At 42.6% G+C, this 23,686-nt stretch overlaps 1 protein-coding gene across 1 annotated transcript in view; it reads left to right on the top strand.

Annotated features, from left to right (window-relative positions):
- LOC147672962 (DNA dC->dU-editing enzyme APOBEC-3C-like) overlaps positions 1–21,496 on the top strand; it is a 154,377-nt gene extending 132,881 nt beyond the window's left edge. The window contains exons 4-5 of the transcript XR_015303469.1: positions 9,016–9,099; positions 20,609–21,496. The gene's annotated coding sequence lies outside the window, so the exon portion shown is untranslated. The remainder of the gene's footprint in view (positions 1–9,015; positions 9,100–20,608) is intronic.
- Positions 21,497–23,686: the final 2,190 nt, after the last annotated feature.

Below are 23,686 nucleotides of genomic sequence, written 5' to 3'. Positions count from 1 at the left end.
CCAATCGAAGCTCATGTTAGATGTCCTTCACATTTAACATGAGCTTCGATTGGAATTCCATAGAGCATATTATCAAGCCCATTATCGCCACTTTATCGGCAGTTTCCTGCCGATAAAGCGGCGATAATTTTATCGCCCAGGCTTGATAATATGCCCCCTTGTTTCTACAAAAAATGAATGTGTCCTTGTGTAATGTAACTGGTGCTCATGTGAAGCTCTCCAATTCCTTCGCGCTATATTGTTTTTTAAAAAAAAGGATGCTAGCGGTCCAATCAGGAGCAACCTATGATATGCCCTGTGACGCCGATTTAAGGCTAATTAATGTAGTAAAAGTGCCGCTTTGTGAAACTATTCGTGGTATGAACAGTTGCCTATATTTGAATATACATTTTAGATCACGTGAATTATTTGATGGAATCAGAAGATTTCAGTCCACGATGAAAACGTACAGCAATCAAAATTAAGAAGAAGGGAAAATATAGGATATAAGAAAGTGAAAAACTACCGAGAAGATCTTGGCTTGGACGGGCGACCATAATATCCCAATGCCAGGGGTGCTGACCCAGCCCTCGAATGTTTTATGACGCGATTAATTTCATATGTAGCTACAGTTCTCAGTGGATGCGAACACAAATGATTAGGAAGATATAGGCTAGAGTAGGGAGACATCCAGTGGTTAAAGTTGATTACTGCTACAAAAATTACATTTCAAATTTACAAATCAATGGATACGTTAAAAGACATTTTCTGACGTTATCGTTTGTTATTGGTATTTCTATAACGCACAGCATCCCATCTGAATGGCATTGTGAAGCTGTTAGCTGTTTGTAGACTCAGCATGCAGTTACAGGGTGACTCAATACAGCGTCAAACCACTGGAAGATAAAGTACATCTATTGAGATGTTTTTTTTATTTTTTTCATAAGGTATATAGGCGATAAAGCAGTAGTGCGGAATCAGAGTCAGTTCTCGAAATCTGATTTACACCTTCCTCTTTAAAGTGAAAGTAATGTTATAGTTACGTGAAAATGTCAGTTAAAAAATACAATTTTAAACAAAAAAAAATAAGGAAATTCACCTGTTATAGTTTACTGAGCTAATTCTAACTTGGCCCCCGCCATGTAGCGCTTGTGACCTCACATATTACATCACTCATGATATGTTCAATGGCATCACTAATGACATCACATCAAGGTATGTAGGCAAGCCTATTGGCTTTGTCAAGCGGTCACCACTGTAATAAAAAATCCATCATGTTAGATTAAATATTAAAACCAATAGAATCTAAGGCATTCATTATTAATAACAAGCATTGCAATGTTTGTTGGTAAAGTTTTAAATAAAGCATATGTATTCAAAACAACATCAAGCAGTGCCAGAGTCTTTTTTTTTACACTCCACAGGCCACAAAATGCAGCCGTAAGAGCAATCACAAGGGTTCCCTACAATACTTCGTCAAAGAGCAAAAGCTTCAGCTCTGGGAATACTTAGAAACACCTTAAACTTCTCCTCAGGTCACACAGTGAATAATAAATAAGCGGCTCTGACTGCTTATTTATTATTTATTTTGAGATTATTTATTTTTTGGGGGGGCCTTGGTCACTGGCGTAACAAAACGTGAGCCCCCCTGCAAGGCACGTGGAGGGGCCCCCTCCAGACTCAATCAGAAGATCTCTGGCCAGAGTACTGTACTGAGGGGGGGGGGGGGGTCCTTGAGCTTGGGGTCCCCCTCGCACCGCAGGTGCTGCGGGGGCCTGTGTTATGTCACTGGCCTTGGTCCTACCTGGGACTGCCACAGCTTGCCATATTCTTGGGAATCCATGGGGGGAGCCCCAAAGTCGCCTCAGCCCCCAGCCAGCATCCATTCGAGGGGGCATGTGGGAACTGGCCACACAACGTATTTTCTAATTCATGTTCCAGCTAACATTTGAATTCGCATTTTGCTGAACAGTAGAATGTTGCATGTATCTTGTATTCCCCCTGCAGGTGGACTAAGCTTCATTAGTTGTGAGAAAGAGCTAATGTTTTAGTAGATAGAGAGGCCCGGGAGGAAGAAACGCAATAATGAATGAGAGACGACTTCTCGTGGGAGAAGGAGATGGCACCAAGGAATGCTGAAATAACTAATCATGTGAAAGGAGAGGCGAGAAGGAGCTGGGGAGTTTTGGAGTAATGGGAATTTACTGGTGGAGTTGTGGGAAGTGTTTTGATTCAACAATTTCTTATGTTGTAATGTAGACAGGGGCAGCTGACACTTTGCTTTAGGTCGCCCTCGGGTACAGACCTCGTTCTTGGCTATTGTGACTTTATGCTGCCAGACCTATGTTGGAGTTTCTTCTATGGAAGACTCTGACGGCTGACACCTTATTTTATCTTTCACTAAATTCTGCCTTAGTTAGGACTGCCATTTTAGAATAGTGTAGGGACAGTTAATGATTTGTTGGGGTTCCTGAATGGAGAATCAATGCCATCTAACATGTATTTTTGTTTTTTTATTGATATGTCACTGTAATTGAATTAGATGCTTTCTTTTTACTCTATAGCAGTGGTTAATTTGCAAAAAAAAATAAGTGCTGGGGCTCTCATCAGGAGGCAGCTTGCACCAGCCGCTTACTCCTGTTAGTGCAGCTTAAACAGAACCAACAATTAACCATGAAAGTGGGGAGAGAATGTGAAGTATTGACCAAGGCTGCCGACTTCAGAGCTGAGGAACTAGGTTTGAGTCTCAGTGTCTGCTCAAAATGCAGGGATCCTGGGCAAATCACTTAATCTCCCCGTGTCTACCATAAATGAAAGTGTCCTTAACTGGCGCTCATGAAAAGCACCAGTGTTGATGATTAAGTGCCACTGCTGAGCACCCGAAACCACAGTCTCAAATTAAGCACTGCTGTATAGGGTGAATCGCTTCTGAAGATTTGGATTCATCCTATTTACTTTGTATTTCTATACAATTATGCTTCACTTGATGTATATTACTATGTTTAAGGGTTTGCAATAAACTAACTAACCTAAGTTTAGCTGTCAAAACGAGTTCTCTTGTAACTGTGCGGTTACCTTGTAATTTGGCTATTGGGATAAAGAGTATCTCCCTTCACCTTTAATGCTGCACAACAAGAACCAACATGCCAGGGGTTTGTAAATGTGACACTTGGAAATCGGATTACATTTAAATGATGAGTTTTATGGAATGCTCACAAACATAAAGTTAACTCTTCAGTTTAATTTTCTCCCATTTCAAAATGTTGCCTTCACACACAGCAGGCAACTTGCTCCCAATGGCTTGTAGACACAGTGCCATATTTATAACTGAAAAATACAGCCATTTTTTAAACGGGGGAAATTTAAAGTGGAGCAAAATGTTCAATATCACGAAAATCTTTGCAGAACGTTTTCTAGATATTAAATTTCTCCCATTTAAAAAAATGGTTATATGTTTGTATTAATCATGTAACTGTGCCACATATGATAAAAGGTATTCCAGAGCCACAAGTACATAAGACATAGGCTCTCAGTCACCCATACACACTAATTCAGAGGTCTTCAATCTGTGGGGCGTGACCCCCAGGGTGGCCGTGGAGTCCTTGGAAGGGGGTCGCAGATTCTGTCAGAGCATGCAGTTCCTGGCGTTGGGCTGATTGAGGGTGCTCACGGCGGAGGCCGAGTTCCCACCGAGGGGTGAAAAACATCAAAGCCTCATTAACAAGTAAAAGGTCTTTTAAAGACCTGTCAAGTACTCGGGTGTGGCTGTGTGTGTGTACAATCCTATCATCTACCACATACCAGGCTAACATGCCAGGAACTATCACAAGGAATCTGCTGCCCTTCGGGCCTGCAGGAAAGGTAATTTAGGATTTTAAACACAATTGCTTCACAGAATAGCAGTTCCTTTTCTGCATGATGGTATCAAGAGCAGAAAGGGTGTGACTAATAATTGATTATTTTGTGAAACAAAATCACAATTCGCATGTGCTACCTACATTAGATATGCAGTAAAAGTACAAAGGAAAGGTTGACAAATAGAAGTTTAGATTAATTAAAGATTGTTTCTCTATTTCTGCTGCTCCCAAAATAGACAAAACACACCTCTCCGGAAGTTGGAAATCATGGAAACTCATATTAGTTCATCTTCAGTCTATCGTAGCATGCGAATTCCCAGTGTTTAGGGTAGCTAATATTTGCAGTTAGTGGTAGTATGTGTTCGTCTAAAGCACCTTCTGGTGTCCTTTTAGGCAGCAAACTTTTTGAAGAAAAATAGGCTGACATATGGCTTATTCAGGACCATTCTGTTTTTCTTGCATTTCTTTTAAATGTATTCACGTCTTGAGGAAGATGATCACTGCTTTCGTTACAATTGCATACTGCTCATATAATAGGAAGCTTGTTATATGCTGCTTTTTATGAGCGGGCTTCACAGCGCAGCTGTCGCCAGACAAATGTGAGCATCTCTACAGAGGTTTTGGCTCCGCCCACATTTTGAGAGCCAGGAGTACAGTAGGTATTGGAATTCTTTCGCTTTTTCAAGAGAGGCTCCCTGTAATGAGAATTCCTCTTTTACAGCTTTTCTTGCTTCTTTACTATCGATTGAGGACTGAATTTGTTGTTCTGTAAAGAAATAGATGGGTTTTAGATTTGTGAATCTCCAATTCTTGCTATTTTTTCCCAGACTTCTATTTTGCTGTTAATCACTTGTTTATACATCTATCTTGTTGTTATTGTATCTTGGACAGATCCTTTATGCAAGACCTCTAAAGGCTATTTTTTTCCGTGAGCCACAGTATAGGAGTTTGAAGATTGCCTTGTATATTTAATATTTGGATCTCTGGACCTAAGAGCCTGTGATATCTAGTGCCTATACATTTCCTTTTTTTATTTAAATACGTTTTTATTCATCAAAAGGAGTAAAGATTGGATAGATGGATGAATGATGGATGGATGTGTGAAAAGATAGGTGGATGAATGATGGGTGAATGGATGGATGAAAGGGTGGATGGATGAAGGATGGATGTATGGATGGAAGGATGAAAGGGTGGATGGATGAAGGATAGATGTATGGATGGAAGGATGAAAGGGTGGACGGATGAAGGATGGATGGATGGATGGATGGATGGATGAAAGGATGGAAGGATGAATGATGGATGTATGGATGGATAAAAGGTTGCATGGATGAATGATGGGTGGATGAATGTGTGAAAAGGTGGGGGGATGAATGAATGATGGATGGATGGATGGATGGATGGATGGATGAAAGGGTGGATGGATGAAGGATGGATGTATGGATGGAAGGATGAAAGGGTGGATAGATGAAGGATAGAAGTATGGATGGAAGGATGAAAGGGTGGTTGGATGAAGGATGGATGGATGGAAGGATGAAAGGGAGGATGGATGAAAGGGAGGATGGATGAAGGATGGATGTATGGATGGATAAAAGGTTGCATGAATGAATGATGCATGGATGGATGTGTGAAAAGGTGAAGGGATGAATGATGGGTGGATGGATGGATGAAAGGGTGGATGGATGGATGTATGGATGAAAGGGTGGATGGATGAAGGATGGGTGTATGGATGGGAGGATGAAAGGGTGAATGGATGGATGGATGTATAAAAGGTTGCATGGATGAATCATGGATGGATGTGTGAAAAGGTGGGTGGGTGGATGGGTAAAGGCTGGATGTATGGATGGAAGGATGAAAGGGTGGATGGATGAAGGATGGATGTATGGCTGGAAGGATGAAAGGGTGGATGGATGGATGTGTGAAAGTGTGGGTGGATGAATGATGGATGGATGGATGTGATGAGGTCTAACAGGCGCATTTATGGTTGTCAAAAGTTGATAATAAGGAGTACCAGTTTCTAGAAACTTTTTTCGGAAGGGGGTCCTTACGCCTAAAAAGGTTTTACAAGGGGGTCTCGGCATCAAAAAGTTTGAAGACCTCTGCACTAATCCCATTTATACGCACACATGTTCATGCATCCCCAAAGATCACACTGTCACTAGCACACATGGCAGTCCTATTATAGTGCCCCTAGTCAAAGTATTTTGTACAAACCATAGTATCTGGTTCCATGGACATAGGGGGGTGAGGTAAGTCATAAGTTATACTATCACATTGTATTTCACATATTGGTTGTTACAAGTGCTGACCTATATGTTATGCATAACCAATGTATAAGATATACATGAGAATATTCTATGTAACATAATCCTTACTTGACTGATATTGTTGCTTTCGCGTGTATGCATTCTTTAAATGTCAAAACCAATAAAATATGTTGGAAAAAAAAATCTGGTTCCATGGACATTATGTTGAAAGTGAGTGGTGCTTGACTGTAAGGGTGTCTGGTAACAATGTGCAAGTTGCGTAGCTTTCAGTAGCTCACAATGATTTTCACCGATCAGAAGTAGCTCTCACTACAGAAAAGGTGGAGTCCCCTGTTCTACACCTTACTCAAAACTATGTTTGAGGAAACTATTTATGCCAGGAGAAAAATAAGTAAAAACGAACTGTGACGTTTTAAGCGGCGGCAGGGTATACACCAACATCAGATGTTTTCACCAATCATGTGTGAAGTGCCTTTTAAAGGAATTCCTTTCGAACAAATTAAGGTGTTTTTCATAGGTCAGTTTTTCCCTTCCATAAAGAACTCTAGGACTGTGCCAGGAGATATCAGAAACGCCAGTATTGGATCATAATAGGCTCTACCACGCACACAGTGTCTATGCATGTAGCTGATGCATTCACATACCTATGTGTCCTGGAGGTCTCTGTAAAAGTGCTACTGGGGGACCTAGAAAACCTTGAGACAGTATAAGGCTTGCATACCAATTGGGATAAGTCGGTTGTTCCTGCGGGGTACTGACCAGGATGGGGTGTGAGGTGTACCCTATCTGGTAATTCACTGGGAAGTGGATAGTTTCTGATACATGGGTGCACAGGTGGAGCACATAAGGCAGATAAACAGTACATATATAACACTGAAAAGGTGCTAGCAGGCTTGAGATGCTCTGTACAGTGCTGGATTAGCCCCGGGCAGAAAATGTCTTTCCACTCACGGAATTGGCCAAATTTGGCCATTCCATATTACTCTTGTAACATGGAGTTCCAGACAAATTCCACCAATGACAGCATGGCAGAATTTCTTTCGAACAACGTGATGACAACGGGAACAATGCAAGGCATCAGCTAGCAGGCTGCCGAGGCCGAGTGAGGTTTGGCATCCACTTGCACAATTTCTGGTCGCTAGAAACTCTTCTGTCGCCATTTTCTAACGTGGGTGGTCACGTTAAGAGGGCTGCTTCTTGAGTAGATCTTCTACTTGAGAAGCAGCAATATCAACTCAAAAATGGGTTTTCAAGTAAATATTCTACCCAAACGGACAGTTCAGGTAGTTTTTTTGAGTATAACACTTTTTTTTATTTGAACTTTTTCAACAGGAAGAAAGTGCCACAGCAACTCCAACTTCCTCTTCCTGTCCAGAAGGCTCCTCTAAGTGCTTTGTCCATCCCTTGGCCATTTTGCATTTGGATTTTGAGGAGAAATGATCACTCTCTTCTTTGTCTGCAATCCCTGCTGCATATACCATTGGATTTTAAGGATTTTGTTGTGAAAAATAAAGTTAATCCCTTGGGTGCTAAGGGCGTAATGATTAGGTCCTCAGCCACGGTGCTCATGTGCTGAGGACGTAACCATTATGTTCTGGCACCCACCCCCAGGGGAAGCGATGACGCCCCCCCGTGGGCACCCCATCTACAAGCCTCTACTAGGGGTAGAAGAGGAAGTGCAATCTGCTGATGTTGGCACGCTCACTGTGCGCCTATGTCATCATATGCTGATGGGGACACGCTAGAAGCCATTTTCTTCCAGCGCATTCCAAGAAAGGACGTGTTTCAGGTACATCCTTCTCATGGGGGGCAGAGGAGGTTGATGAGGGGAAAAACAGACACGGGGGCAAGGAAAAAGTTTTTCCTTAACCCCTGTAGCTGTTTTGAATAGATTCCTGCTCCATGGTCACAGGTGAGGCTCGCGATGATGGAGTAGGAATCCATCCACTGGACCAACAGGGATTTGTTTCTTTCAGGGAGTGCCCCCTTAGGCAAGGGTTGCTCCCCAGGGGCATGTTTGGGTCTGTTTTGGATCCCTGTGGTGTCTGATTCTGCTGTTTTTTTAGGCCAATGAGCCCCCGGGGTGGGGCAAAACCCACTAGAAGCCAGGGATTATGGCAATGATTACAGGGAGTGACCCCTTAGGAAAGGGTAATTCCCCCCCCCCCCCCCAGATAGCTAATCAGCCTTTTTTTAGGCCGATCTGCCATTGGGGGTGTGGAAGCCCACTAGACACCACGGATTGCATGTTGTGTATGTCGGGCAATGGTCCCTTGGACAAGGGTCACTCCCCTTTTCTGGGGAAATGTTTTGCCAATTTTCCACCCGCCTTGGGGGCAGATCAGCCATATTTTTAGGCCCATCTTCGCCCATGGGGTGCAGAAATACACTAGACACAAGGGATCTTTTTTATATATATGTTAGGGCGCAGCCCCTTTGGCAAGGGTCACTCCCCTTTTGGAGATTAATATTTTGGCTGTTTCTGCCCCCTTGGGAGCAGATTGGCCTTATACTGTAGGCCCATCTGCCCCTAAGTGGGTCAGGTGCCAGTAGGCCACCAGGAGTTTTACTGTAGATGGCGCAAAATGTTTTGGGCAGTGTCAGGAAATGGTCGCTCCCCTTTTGGAGGTGAATATTCTGGCCATTTCTGCTCCCCTTGAGGGCAGGTTGGCCATATATTTTTAGAAGTCACTAGGCACCAGGAAAGGTTTGTGTGTGAAATGTAGTTCAGATGATGGTCTGCGTGTTCTGGCAGTTGGCTGGCTGTGCGTGGACTGGCTCTTGGCTGGAAGTGTATGTGGCTGGCATTTGGATGTTGGGGTAGACTTTATAGTCTTTGATAATGTTAACTGTTTTATTTCTCGTCATCATTTGTATTCATTATCTTAATGTTTTATTTCTCCTTTTTACTCTAGTGTTAAGCTTTTGTTTAGAATTGTGTCTCCTGCTTGCGGTTTCGTCACTGGTTGATCTACAGTTCATGTTGTTGCATCTGTTTGGTAAGAACAAGTTATTGTACTGTTTACTCCAAATGAGTATTATTGCCCTGCATGAATGCAGTTTTTGTAAAGGGTGTAATAGCAGCATATTTAGCTTCTTTTACATTGTATGTGACATTTTCATAGTATTTGTGCACAGGGTGTATTGTGTTGACTTGTGTGTAACTGTTTTTATTTTTCCTTTCGGTGGAATATCATTGGTGCTTCCTGTGTCTGTGCAGTGTAGGTGCTGGTGAGTCTAGCTGACTCTGGCAAATGAGTGGTATTGCTTTTTCAAAATGTAGGTCTTTATGTGGTTTGTATTGGTTGAATTGTCCTTTCAGGCTACCAGTAGTTTTACTTTTCGGTTGATAAAGCCACACTTTGTTGATTACTTATTTTATACAGTGTTGAGTATTGTTGGCTTATTTTTCAAGTTACTTTTCTTAGTAATGAGTATGGATAGCCACAGGATTACTGCTCTGCACATTGAGGATATGCTTTTCGAGTCTTCCTATGATTATGATTATGAGACTGACTCAGCATCTGAGGCAGAGGAAGAAGTTCAAGATTCTGGAGGTGAATTTTCTGTCTGAGAGGAATTATCTGAAGATGAAGCCACTCTCAGTGCGGATGAAGTGCAGCTTTTATAAGAGGACACTGATGTTCCTATTGGAAGTGCTGGACCAAACATGATGCAGCTGGTGTTGCCTGCCTTTAGTGGTGTTGCAGGGTTTAGAGTGAATACAGAAAACTTTTTTCCTATAACTTACTTTCAGTTGTTTATGGATGATGTATTTTTGGATAAGATTGTTGAACAGACTAATTTGTATGCTGAACACTATTTGAGGGACAACGCTGCTAGACTTAAGCCCACCTCTAGAGCCACCTGGGGTACTCCCACAAATCTGGATTAATTGAAGAATTTCTTGGGTTTAACTTTTATTGATATGCTTGATAAGGAAGCTGTCGCTGTCTTCATATTGGTCTACTAGTCCCTTGATGGCAACAGCTATATTTCCTGCAACCATGAGTCGTGATCGCTATTTGCTTTTACTTTGGATGCCTCATGTTGTTGAAAATGCTTCAGCATTGCCCCGAGATCACCATGTTTGTGAACATCTCTTTAAGATTCGGCCTGTCCTTGATCATTTGTAGATCAATTTTCAGAGATCTATGTTTCAGGGAAAGAAATAGCTGTGGGTGAATCTTTGGTCCTGTTTAAGGGCTGTTTGGATTTTAGGCAGTACATTCCTAGCAAGAGGGCACGTTATGGAATTAAGATGTATATGCTGTTTGAGAATAGGAGTGGCGATATCTATAAAATTGTGTGGGAACTTGGTAGATGACACTGTTGCTTGTAGCACAAACCGCTTTACCCGTTAAGGTTACCCAAAAGTGCTTGTTCGCAAAAAATTTGAGAAGGGACAGGGCAGTGCCTTACATAGCGATGAACTTCTGGCTGTGAACCTTTCTGTCAGAAGGGATGTCTACATGCTGACTATCATCCATGATGAAAGTACCTCACTGGTGACTGTGTGGGGTCAGGTTGCTGAAGTGCGCAAACCTGTGTGCATTTTAGACTACAATAAGCACATGGGTGGTGTTGATAGAGTAGATCAGAAGTTGGAACCTTACACTGCAAGCTAGCTATCCATTTATTCCATTTAGCAACCTTCAATGCCTTTGTTGTATTCAAGGACTAATCTCCAGAGTCAAAGATGACATTGGTTCAGTTTCAGCAGTCTGTGAGAGGCAGCCTTGCTTTACTGGAACAGGCAAGAGTTCCTAGAGTTGCAACGGTGGAGGAAAGATCGCAACTTTCCTCATCACCTTCCTCCCCTTACCATAAAATACTTTTCCACTAAGAAATGTAGTCTGTGCCCGAAAAGGTGTGCAGAAGGAGAGTCATATGTACTGCCCCGATTGCCCTTCTAATCCTGGATGGGTGTGCCCACATGTTTTTAATTGTTCCAGATGCAATGGAATTTTTGGTTGCAACTGTGAGCATAAAAGTAAACTGACTGGTCTGTATTGTTTTATATTTTCTGCTCAAATTTCACAGTTAGCATTAGTGTGATGTATTTAGTTAGAGCTGCTGTTTGTAGTTATACTTTTGTATCTACTTCCAATTAGATTGTGTTTTCTTTTTTGTATAAAAACGTGATGGTGGTGTGCGTGGACTGGTGCTTGGCTGGAGTTGTGCATGAACTGGTACTTGGCTAGTTGTATGTGTGGACTGGCGCTTGGCTGGCAGTGAATATGGGAAAAACAAGGACCCCCTGATAAGGATGAAGTTCCTGGGTCAGGACAATTAAATTATGAGAAATAAAGCACCCAGGCAACATATACACACTGGCAAAGTATCAGACAACAAATTAATAATAATAAGTAGTGAGTAATAAGGCACTGAAATTAGCACAGAAATTTAAATTTAATAAGTTGTATAAAAATATCATGTTAAAATTCATTGACATATTAATTAAAAAGACTATATAAAAAAGTTCTTTCAGTTAATATATAGCAAATACATATTGTTTGTTTGTATAGTCGAGTGGATTCAACTCTCTGTATGAGGTAACAGACGCCAGTCCACGCTGCTTCGATCAGCCACGCGTTTTTTTCAAAACAGATTACCGACATTTCAAAATTTTCCATAGCACATTTGGAAAACTATATCCGAACCATCTAGTGAAGTAAATCACACATTTTTCATGCATTACTGTGCCATATTCTTTTAGAATCAGTAAGAAACCACAAAATACCTACCACCCAGTGTTGCCCCAGGTATTCCTATAAAAATGTTACCTCACTTGTGTGGGTGGGCCAAATGCACACAACAGGAAAGGGCCAAAAACATATTGTGGAGACATCAAAATTATCTTTCACAAAATGGCCTGGTTTTGAAGGGGGGCCCCTGTGGTTGTGTTCCCGGGCTGACAGCCATCAAGAGAAACCTACCAAACCCAGACATCTCTGAAAACTAGACACCCAGGGGGTCCAGGGATGGGTGGCATGCATGCATCCCCTAACATTTTCCTACCCTGAATCCCCTGCAAATCTCAAAGTTAGCAAACAAAATGGTACCTCACTTATGTGAGTGGGCCAAGTGCCTGCAACAGGAACGGTCCCAAAATGTATTGTAGAGATTTCAAAGTTTATGCAAAAATGGTCTGGTTTTGCAAGGGGGCATCTGTATTTTTTAACCCGGGCTCGGCGCCCATCAAAAGAAATCTAACAAACCCAGACATTTCTGGAAACTAGACACCCGGGGCCGTCTAGGGATGTTGGGCTTGCTTGGATCCCTCAATGTTTTCCTGTCCAGAATCCGCTGCAAACCTTAAATCTAAATAAAAAATCGTATTTACCTCACATTTCTGATTGAGATTACCGCACCAGCACATATTTCCTACCACACAGCATTCCCCTCAGTCTCCTGAGTAAAATTATATCTCGTGTGTGTGGGTGGGCCAAGTGCCTGGACAGGGAAGGGTCAAAAATGTGGGGAGAATGAGGGGATATCACAGTGAGTTGATAAGCACAATTTATTTTCATACGTTATTAGGCTGACTCTGCTTTGGGCACCCACACAAGTGAGGTATCATTTTTTACTTGGGAGACTAATGGGGAATGCTGGGTTGTAGGAAATCTGTGCCCACGCCGTGATTCACACAGAAATGTGAGGAAAATGTGATTTTTGTTAGCTAAATTTGAGGTTTGAGGGAATTCTGGGTAAGAAAGCGACGGGGGATCCTTGCAAGGCACACATTCCTGGACTCTCCCCGGTGTCTAGTTTTCATAAATGTCTGGGATTGGTAGGTTTCCCCAGATGACCGCCGACCAAAAACGCAGGTGCCCCCCTTGCAAAACCAGATAGTTTTGTGATAGATAATTTTTTTATGTCTCCACAATATGTTTTGGGCCCTTCCCTGTCGCAGGCACTCGGTCCACCACTTAATGTGAGGTACCATTTTTTTAAGGAGACATGAGGGAATGCTGGGCGGTAGGAATTTTGTTTCAGCCCGATGATCCCACAACTTTCCCACCCGCAAATGTGAGGAAAATGTGTTTTTATAGCTACATTTGAGGTTTGCAGGGGATTCTGGGTAAGAAAACGTAGGAGGTCCACTCAAGCCATACCTCCGTGGACTCCCCCGGGGTCTGGCTTTCAGAAATATTTGGGTTTGGAAGGTTTCCATAAATGGCCGCCGAGCCCGGGAGCAAAAACGCAGGTGCTCCCCTTGAAACACCAGGGCGTTTTTATGTCTCCACAATACGTTTTGGGCCATTTCCTGTGCGTGCACTAGGGTCGACTCAGACAGGTTTGCTAGGTTTTCCTAGGTACCGCCTGAGCTAAGGCCAAAATCCACATATTGCAAACAAGCATTTGCAATGCAATAGGTCTCGCTTTAGGAAAGTTTGAGCTATTGGTATTGTAAATGACAATTTTTTTATTTATGTGTTGGTTTTGAAAATATCAAAATTAATAGCTTTGTCATTGAAAATGCCAATAGTTATAACTTTCGCAAATGTGAAACCTATAGCATTTGTAATTTAATGTGTGTTGTATTTACGTGACTTCAATGTATTGCTATTACAAATAACAATGGCTTTTAATTTTTTTAATAATTAATACGTAATTAAAAGTTATTGTAATTTATAATGACAATAGCCTAAACTTTTGTAAATAACTTTTGTGAAGATTATGTTCAGTGTATTTTATTGTGCCGAAAATCCAAGAACAGAAGTGAAATATTAACATATTTTTGTGACATTTATAATAAAGCTTGAAACATTGAGAGAACATATTTGAACCAGTTGTTGTTGAATGGTTGCACAGATTGATGCTGTGGTGGCGCTGAGTGATGTTGTGGTGGCGACGAGTGATGTTGTGGCATTCAGTGATGCTGTGGTAGAGCATAGTGATGTTGTGGTGCCCCTGAGTGATGCTGTGGTGGTGCTGAGTGATGCTGTGGTGATGCGATAGATAGAATGAGTGCGATAGATAGATAGAGTGAGTGCGATAGATAGAGTGAGGGAGATAGATAGAGGGAGGGCGATAGATGATAGAGTGAGGGCAATAGATAGATAGATAGATAGATAGATAGATCGATAGATCGATAGATCTATAGATAGAGTGAGGGCGATAGATAGATAGAGTGAGGGAGATAGATAGACAGATAGATAGATAGATAGATAGATAGATAGATAGATAGATAGATAGATAGATAGATAGATAGATAGATAGATAGATAGATAGATAGATAGATAGATAGATAGATAGATAGATAGATAGATAGATAGATAGATAGATAGATAGATAGATAGATAGAGTGAGGGTGATAGAAAGAGTGAGGGCGATAGATAGATAGAGTGAGGGCGATAGATAGATAGAGTGAGGGTGATAGTATGCATGTGAAACCGGCATGCCAAAGTGTATGAAATGCATGACAGGTGGTTAACACGCACAACCGGGTGATGTCTCCCTATGGGAGCCGAACGCCCAATAATCATCTATACCCCAATATTTTGAACACCCCAATCCGTTTGACTCCAGAATCTATAATAGAACTAGATATCAGAGATAACTCTCTTCACGGAAAAATATAAATTTTGGGCGGCATATGAATCATATGCTTTTTGTCCCGCCTAGAGAAAGACCTTAATAAACAAAAGGAACTCTTTCAAATTAGTCACAATCTTTATGGGGCCGGGCCATTGGTTAACCAATGTTGCTCCGATATGGATCATTCCATTGCATAAACTAAAGTGTTAGATATCCAGAAGTGGGAAAGTTTGGAGAGACAGCAGTGTAAACATGACTCCTGCTCAGCAAGCCTTCCCCGTCTGCACCCTCTGCCAGGTTCCAAGGAAGGCCCTATGTCTTGAACAATCGTTGAAGGCTTTAAGGCAAAAGATGAAAGACTCGGTTATACACTGTGACAGCCTGATATCGCCCACATATTTTAATGTGAAAATCCAAGGATGTTTGTTGGAATAAAACACATAGGATAGAATCAAACAGAACGACACAGACTACAATAACATGCAATTCAATGCATTATGTATTTATCAAATGAATAATTGTATTAAATAGATCTACAATGCAGAAATATGTTATCAACTACCGATTTGTTGCTGATTGGCTTTGTAATCTATGCACGAATAAATATAAAAGAAGGAACAAATACTCGTAATTTCCCCTAAACTACCTACTTTTTTCAGGCGTTCCCAATTGTGTTTCCTCTTGTAGAAATTTTGTAAAATCATCTTGCTATTTTTGGAAAGTTAGAAATTGTTACTTTTTCGAACAATATAGTCACAAGGGCAAAAATAATTGTTTCACGCATAATTATGTTCTCTCAAAAATAAGATAAACATATTTCTCCATTGCACTAGAATCGCACAGTTTGGCTTTATAAACGCCTCTTGTGGCATTCATATGCTAATACCTAATGGATGTAATAAGGGCTGTGATGAGATACATGGAATCGCTGACTTTGCAATTGGTTGTGCCGCCAGCATCATGCCACAGGAATCAAGTGTATTTTCTACAAGATATCAATCCTGCAGCATACAATGCTTTCATTTGTGCATCATTAGTAAGACAACTCGTGTTCAGGGAACTCATTGCATGGCAAAGGTTCAGCGGCTCTTTTATCTCTTTTGCATATTTCATAGCGACGAAATGTTATGTATGATACGTGGCGGCAGAATTGAAATCCAAACACTGCCTGTGAAAATAAGCGAGAGGAGCAGGATGTATCAGAGGTTGTTACTCGAGACACATCTCTGTTCAGAAATTAAATGCGGCCACTGAACAACAGACAGCATTTTACAAAAGCCAACCAAAAACACAATAAAGATGACTTTTTCCATCAATTCATCCCGCCATTAACATGGCAAAAAAAGGCTCATTTCGTGGCAGCTTTGACTAAACCTGACTTCGACTGAACCTTAGTTTTCTGTGACTTGCACCTGTGCTTTTACTAAGTGGTGGGTTTATAGTCTCATCGCGCCAGTGCTGTTGGCCAACTCTGGACTTGCAGACGCTGTTGAACATGACGTCTTTTAGCTGCTGCGCTTGGTGCTTGTTTGTGAGTTGTGCCCGTACGTTTAATGTATTTGCTGTGTGTAAGGGTGCTAGTATGAACCAGTTTTATTTGAAAAAAGATACCAATCTCGAACATTCTCCTGCCCTTGCAGGCAGATCACTTAAATAGATTGGCGAAATGAAATAATAATAAAAAAAAAATAAACGCGAGTTGTGCGAGCGCGAGGAAGAGGAGAGAGGGAGGGAGGGAGGGAGGGAGGGAGGGGGGGGGCGTCTTGTCGCGGTCAGCCCTAAAAGTGACTCGTGAAAGCAAGCATTGGCGAAATGAAATAATAAAAAAAAACATGCTTGTTTCTCTAAATTGTGAGATTCTAGGAGATGGGTCAACAGCAGGGGTGAATAATTAGGGGGGGGAGGAGAAATGCGAGACACGGCCTGGCGGCCGCGAAGTGTGAAGCAGTGGATAGGGGGGGGGAACCTTTTGAAGTGAAGCTGTGAAAGAAGTGTGAACAAGCAACAAATGGCTTTCATGTGGTGATGCGAGGCAGGCGGATAGAAGCACGTTCACGAGACCACATGCACTTCTGGAAATCCGCATTTTTCAGAGCTTAGTTTAGCTCTTAGTTTAGCCCCAATAGTCTCGCCCTATTCATTCCTTGCGGAATGGAATAGGACGAGACCTAAAAAAAGGTCAGTTTCCTGTGGAAAATGCATGATGTGTCCTCGTTGCGTTTTGGGGAGTTTCCTCTTGGCTAGGCACATTGCAAAAAAAATGTCAGTTTCCTGTGGAAAAATATGATGTATCCTCGTTGCGTTTTGGGCAATTTCCTGTCTCTGGTACTAGGCCTACCCACACAAGCGAGGTACCATTTTTATCTGGAGACTTGGGGGAATGCTGGATAAGTTGAAGGTTGTAGCTACCCTCAGATTACGTAATTTTTCATTACAGAAATGTAGGGAAAGTGGGTTTTTAGGCACATTTTGAAATTTGCAGGGGATTCTGGGTAACAGAACCTGGTGAGAGCCACCTAAGTCACCCCATCCTGGATTCCCCTGGGTGCGTAGTTTTAAAAAATGTCTGGGTTGGTAGGTTTCCCTAGGTGCCGGCTGAGCTAGGGCCCACAATCCACAGCTCGGTACATTGCAGAAAAAGGGTCAGTTTGCCATGGAAAAATGTGATGTGTCAATGTTGTGTTTTGTGCTGTTTCCTGTGCGGGCACTGGGCCTACCCACAGAAGTGAGGTACCATTTTTATTGGGAGACTTTGGCAAATGATAGGTAGGTGAAGTTCGTAGCTCTCCGCAGATTCCACAACTTAGCATCACAGACATTCGAGGAAAAATTGTTTTTAAGACACATTTTGAGGTTTGCAAGCGATTCTGGGTAACAGAACCTGGTGAGAGCCACACAGGTTACCACATCCTAGAGTTCTCTGGGTGTCTAGTTTTGAAAAATGCACAGGTTTGCTAGGTTTCCCTAGGTTCTGGCTGAGCTAGGGCCCAAAATCCAAAGCTAGGCACATTGCAAAAAAGGGTCAGTTTTCCGTGGAAAAACGTGATGTGTTGATGTTGTATTTTGGTCAATTTCCTGTTATGGGCACTAGGCCTACCCACACAAGTGAGGTGCCATTGTTATTTGGAGACTCAGGGAAATGATGTGTAGGTGGAAGTTTGTGGGTCCCCCCAGATTCCAGAACTTTCTATCACAGAAATGTGAGGAAAATTAGTCTTTTTAGGCAAATTTTCAGGTTTGCAAGGGATTCTGCGTAACAGAACCTGCTAATAGCCACACAAGTCACCCCATCCTGGATTTCCCTGGGTGTCTAGGTTTTAAAAATATACAAGCTTTCTACGTTTTCCTGGGTGCCGACTGAGCAAAAAAGGGTCCGTTTTCAATGGACAAATGTGATGGGTCCACATTGCGTTTTGGGCCATTTCGGATCACGGATAATAGACCTACCCACACAAGTGAGGTACCATTTTTATTAGGAGACTTGTGGGAACACAGAATTGTCAAACCAGTGTAATTACCAGAAGTCTTTGTATGCAATTCTGCCTTCCACATTTAAGATAGTGTGTAAAAAAGAAGTCATTTTGAAAAAATGTCCTTTGATTCACATTCCACTATGGGAACCGATAAATTTAGAGATGTGCAAATAACTCCATATATTGGTCCAGTTTCAGAAATACATAGGTTTCCTTGTTACCTATGCTACACTCTTTATATTTTACCAAATGAATTGGTGTATACCCGGTACACAATGAAAAAACATTGCAAGGTGCTGCTCAGTTATTGGCTCTGGGTACCTCCGTTTCTTGGTGAACCTACTGGTCTTCTATAGCCCCACAACGAGAAGGGTCCAGCTGACTTAACAGTATATTGCTTTAAAAAAATCTGCCATAGTTAGAAGTTACAGGTGAAAATTTAGGCACAAATGGCTGTTTTCCTTAACTCAATTTCAATAGCTGTTTATTTCAACTGTAACTTTATATAGGAAACCTTTGAGGGATCTACACAAATGTCCCCTTGTTGATTTCACAATGTTGTCTTCTTTTCAGAAATGTAAACCCTTCCAGGATTCATTATTGTTTTCACACCCATTTTTACCACTAACTGGAAGTAGATTAAAAGCACAAAAAATACAAAAAATAGGCTATGTCCCAGTAAAATGCCCAAACTGTGTGGAAATTTTTGGTTTTCTGACTAAAGTCTTTCTGCTCCTGAAAGCTGAGAAGATAGTGATTTTAGCCCTGCAAGCCCTTCATTGATGTCAAAACGATGGATTTAGGCCCAGATCTTTGTACTGGGGTGAATGTAAATCATTGTTCTGCATTCTGTCCACCAACTGTGTTTTTTGCAATTTTCACCCCGAGTGGGTTGGGTATGCTCAGTCATGAGTCCTAGGCTCTCCACATCTCTGGAGTCAAGCTATCCAGGCTGAAGAAGGCTGACAGCCAGAAACCGGTCCTTGGATGCTTGATTCCGGTCTAGGAAAGACATGGCTTGGTAGTTCGGGCTGGACTGTTCCCATGAGGCACAGAGTCAAGGCTGATTTGCATATAGCCATTGTCTGACCTAGGGTGGTGTGGAGTGCAAAAAAACAATGGATTTAGGCCCAGATCTTTGTACTGGGGTGAATGTAAGACATTGTTCTGCATTCTGTCCATCAACTGTGTTTTTTGAAATTTTCACCCCGAGTGGGCTGGGTATGCTCAGACGTGAGTCCCAGGCTCTCCACATCACTGGAGTCAAGCTATCCAGGCTGAAGAAGGCTGATAGCCAGAAACCGGTCCTTGGATGCTTGATTCCGGTCTAGGAAAGACATGGCTTGGTTGTTCGGGCTGGACTGTTCCCATGAGGCACAGGGTCAAGGCTGATTTGCATATAGCCATTGTCTGACCTAGGGTGGTGTGGAGTGCAAAAAAACGATGGATTTAGGCCCAGATCTTTGTACTGGGGTGAATGTAAGACATTGTTCTGCATTCTGTCCATCAACTGTGTTTTTTGCAATTTTGTGTAGCCAGCATGCTTTGCTTTTTGCCATAAGCCTGCGTGAGTTCTATGTTGTCCATGCCTTCGTGCTTGGTGGCCATGTGCCAAGGCGTCCATTTTGTGTAGCCAGTGTGCTTTGCTTTTGCTATAGGCCTGCATGTGTTCTTTGTTGTCAGTGCCTTCACCCTTGGTGGCCAAGTGCCACGGTGGACATTTTGTGTAGCCAGTGTGTTCCTTTTCTTCCACTATTCAGATCCATTTTCTAGGGACATTGAAGAGGCTTATGTCTTTTTGTTTTTGTTAATTTGTTTCTTTTTTCTTCATATGAGTTTAATGTGCTTGAGGATGATTGTAGTATGTACGTACAGTGTTTTTAATGCATTTTTTCTTTTTACTCTGCACTTCCTTGCCTACTATAGGGTTTCAAATAGGGCCTAAGGAGACACCAGCACTATATATTTTTCAATATTAGATGTTTCCCTGCACCCCCTGCCTTTCATAGGCCATAGGCACACACCAGCATTAATTTTTTTAAGGATTACTCCATTTTCCTCTGCACCCTCTGCCTACCCTCTGTGTCTTATAGGCGCACACTAGCAATATTTTTGTAAATATTATTCTATTTTCCCCTGCCTCCCATAGTCCATAGGTACACACAAGCAATAATTCTATTAAGGACTATTCCATTCCCCCCCACAAGCCTTGCCTGTCATATGTGTCTCATAGGTGCACACCAGCAATAAATTAAGGATCATTCAATTTTCCCCTGCACCTCCTTCCTTCCACTGCCATCTCATTGGCTGTAGAGGCACACAAAGTTAACTTTTCAATCTGTATGTTATTGAAAGATTATGTTTTGGTTTGGAATGAATAAACTGTTTTTAATTATTTGTGATGTTATCTCACTATATTACATTGTCTATAGATTCAAACTGGAAATGTCACGTTTCAATGAATTGTTTTCTTGACTGTTTATGCTTTTAGGAGCACAAGAGACATCACACATAGTACTGCTTGCAAGAATGCCTACAGGAACACCACATGAGTCCTCCTCTAGTTCCACTAAAGTAGCTAAGTGACATCTGCCAGAAATAAGAAAGAACTTGAAGATGGTTCCAAAGAAGGGTTTTCCTACCAAGGAAGTGGCCACTCAGGAAGAGAAGAAGAAGGATATTGCCACCACTGATGTGACACCCTCCACCTTTTTTAGGAAATGTGGAGAACCTGCTACATTCTCTTCTGGGCAGCAAAAGGTTGGGAGCAGTACTCATGAATCATCAACAGCAGCACCTCCAAGGCTAAACCCAAGCCCATGTCTCTCAGCAATGCAGTTGCTGCAGTCATGATGATGAGCAGTGAGTCTGAACTGGATTTGTCTCAGCCACAAAGTACCCAATTGTTGCATGTAAGTGGACAACATTAGCCGCAGTCAGCAGCAGTTCTTCTTGAAGTAGGAGGAGAACAGGAAGTTGAGCTTCCAGCTGAGCAAGATGTTGCTCTTCAACCATTGGCTTCATGGTCTCCAACAAGAAAAAGAAATGGTACTCTACCATCTTCTCCACGCCTCCCTTCTGAAGATCTAGACATGGATTGAACGCCAGCCGAATCCAAGACCCGCCCGGGAGACAAGGGAAAAGGAAAGTTCCTGAAAGCCTTAGAATTATAGAAAGTGTCAATGATGGCAATGAGCCACTGATTCTCAGTATGGAGGGTGGCTCAGAAGGCACTGAGATGACCCGTGCTATTCAACCTGCTCAGAGTGATGTGGTTCTACCATCATAACCACCGGCTTGCATATTTGTAAGAGCCCCATTAAGACCAGCTTCCATCACTACCACAGTCAAAGTATGTCCTACAGAGAGGTAAACAACATAACCACCTACCTCCAAGTTTTCAGGCATTCACAGTGGCACACAAGTTATCCTCCCTAGTTTGGGACTTCCTTACGATTAGCAAGCAGAAGGATAACATTGCAATATGCTCCATTTGCCACACAATTGTTTGTCGAAGTAAGCCAGGTTCGAACTACGATACTGAAAAACATCACACAATCCGGAGGGAGGAACAACTTAAAAAAATAGGTGCTGGTGGTGATGAGAGAGGGGTAGCAGCTCAGTGCACAGTGAGAGAAAAATTAGGTAGTCATGAGGAAGAAGAGCATGACAACATTACACAAAAAAGCCCTGTCCCCTGTAGTGTGCCAGTATCACCCACATCTGCAACCTTCCAAATTGCACAAAACTCAGATGCAGGCCCCTCCACCACATCCAGTGATTTCCACAAGACGCACATTGAGTCTACTACCTCCTAATTCTCCCTGGACATCACCTGTGTCAGTGGCACCACAAAAGAAAAAAATCTAAGCTACTGTTATTTTTTTTGTTTAAAATTTGTTTATTGGGATTTCACAATTCTTACACCACAACATTTTTGCAACGTACTGACACATACATATAATTGGGTGCACAACAGTTGTAGGTCTCCCTATACATGTTAACACTGAATCACATCCATTATACTCTTTGGACATTAGAGGGGGCCTTTTGGGGAGGTGGCCCTCCTGTTGATTTATGTTTTTGGCAGTAGCGTTGTACATTCTGGTAGTGTTGTCCTCCAGTGGGCATGTATAGACCTCATGTCTTTGTATATTGTTTCCCAGTGGTGACGTGTCTATGCTTGCTGGAATGTGCTCCCATCTAACTGAAATCGGGATCATAACTACTGATGCAGAACTTCGAACAATCAACAGTAGAGGTGAAACGTGGGGGGTTTTAGGGAGCTAACGGATTTCGTGTCGGTAGAGTTGGTGCTGTGGGTGGTATTGTTGCCTCATTATGATGTATTGATGTGGGGATGTGTTTTTATACGTATGTGTGGGGGTTCAAGATGTGGGACGGCATTAGATGGGTATCCTGGTACTAACATGAGGAGCTTCAGGTATGATGTCAGTGCATGGGTAAATCTGAGCGTGTGGATCCTACTGTGTAAGTTCTGCATTCGGTCCTACCGGGGGTAGGGGCGGGGACTGGGGCTGGGAATCTGCTGGTGCTTCTACCGGGGTTGTTTCATGCGTAAATGTGTGCAATAATTGCCCCCGTTCTAAAGAGATGGGGTGCTTCCTGGTTCCTTTTAATTCCTCTTCTCTTAGTACCTCCTCCTCTGCCCTCCCCATCTTTACATGGCTCCTATCCATGCTGCTTCCGGGGGGCCTGTTGGGGCCCGCCAGTGCATGGCTATTCCCCTCTTTCGTAAGAGGATGGCAAGAGACATAAATCGGCACTGCACTTTTTTGGTCTTCCGCCTGCGGAAGATCCCGAGAGCGCACGCCTCCCATGTGGACATAGTTGCGACGTTGGTCGTTGCCCTAGGCGTCTGGTGGACCCGATCCCAGTAGTCTTGAATGTTGGGACAGTCCCAGAACATGTGCTTGAAGTCCGCCTCAGGGGTTTGACATCGGGGGGATGCGAAGTATGTGTCTGGGTAGAAACGGGGAAGACAGTAAGGCGTGAGGTACGCCCTGTGGAGGAAGTTGAACGGTATGTTCCGAAAGCGTGCATTCCTAGAGACTTTTTTGATGTATTCTAGGGCCATGTCCCATTCTTTGTCATTGAACACCCTCCCAATTTCTGTTTCCCATGTCTGCAATAAAGGCAGTAGTGAGGGAACAGCTTTATAGAGCCATGTCACCAAGTGCCGTCCTATTCCCATGTGAAAGATAGTGTGTATTATTGGGTGTGTTGGGGGCTCCCCCTCGTTTGGGTTCCAGTAGCGGCGACTACTGGCTATGTGTTGACTGTGTGTTAAGAATTGTCCATGCTGGAGGTCATATTGTTCAGTCATCTGGGCATATGTTTTAAGTTGGCCTTCCTCAAATAGGGATTCTACCTCTGTAACTGCGAGGTCAGTCCAGACTTGGAGGGTGCCTGCGGTGTAGTATTTCTCTTCCCTGGGGAAACCCACCAAAGGGATTAGGGGTGAGTACAAAGGCCTTCCCTTAGACATGCGATGTATTCTCATCATACAGGTGCGGGCTATGGACATCTGCAGGGGTCGGGTGCGCAT

This window comes from Lissotriton vulgaris, assembly GCF_964263255.1.
Source record: "Lissotriton vulgaris chromosome 8 unlocalized genomic scaffold, aLisVul1.2 SUPER_8_unloc_1, whole genome shotgun sequence".
NCBI classification, from domain to species: domain Eukaryota; kingdom Metazoa; phylum Chordata; class Amphibia; order Caudata; family Salamandridae; genus Lissotriton; species Lissotriton vulgaris.
This window is presented reverse-complemented; position numbering and strand designations above follow the sequence as displayed.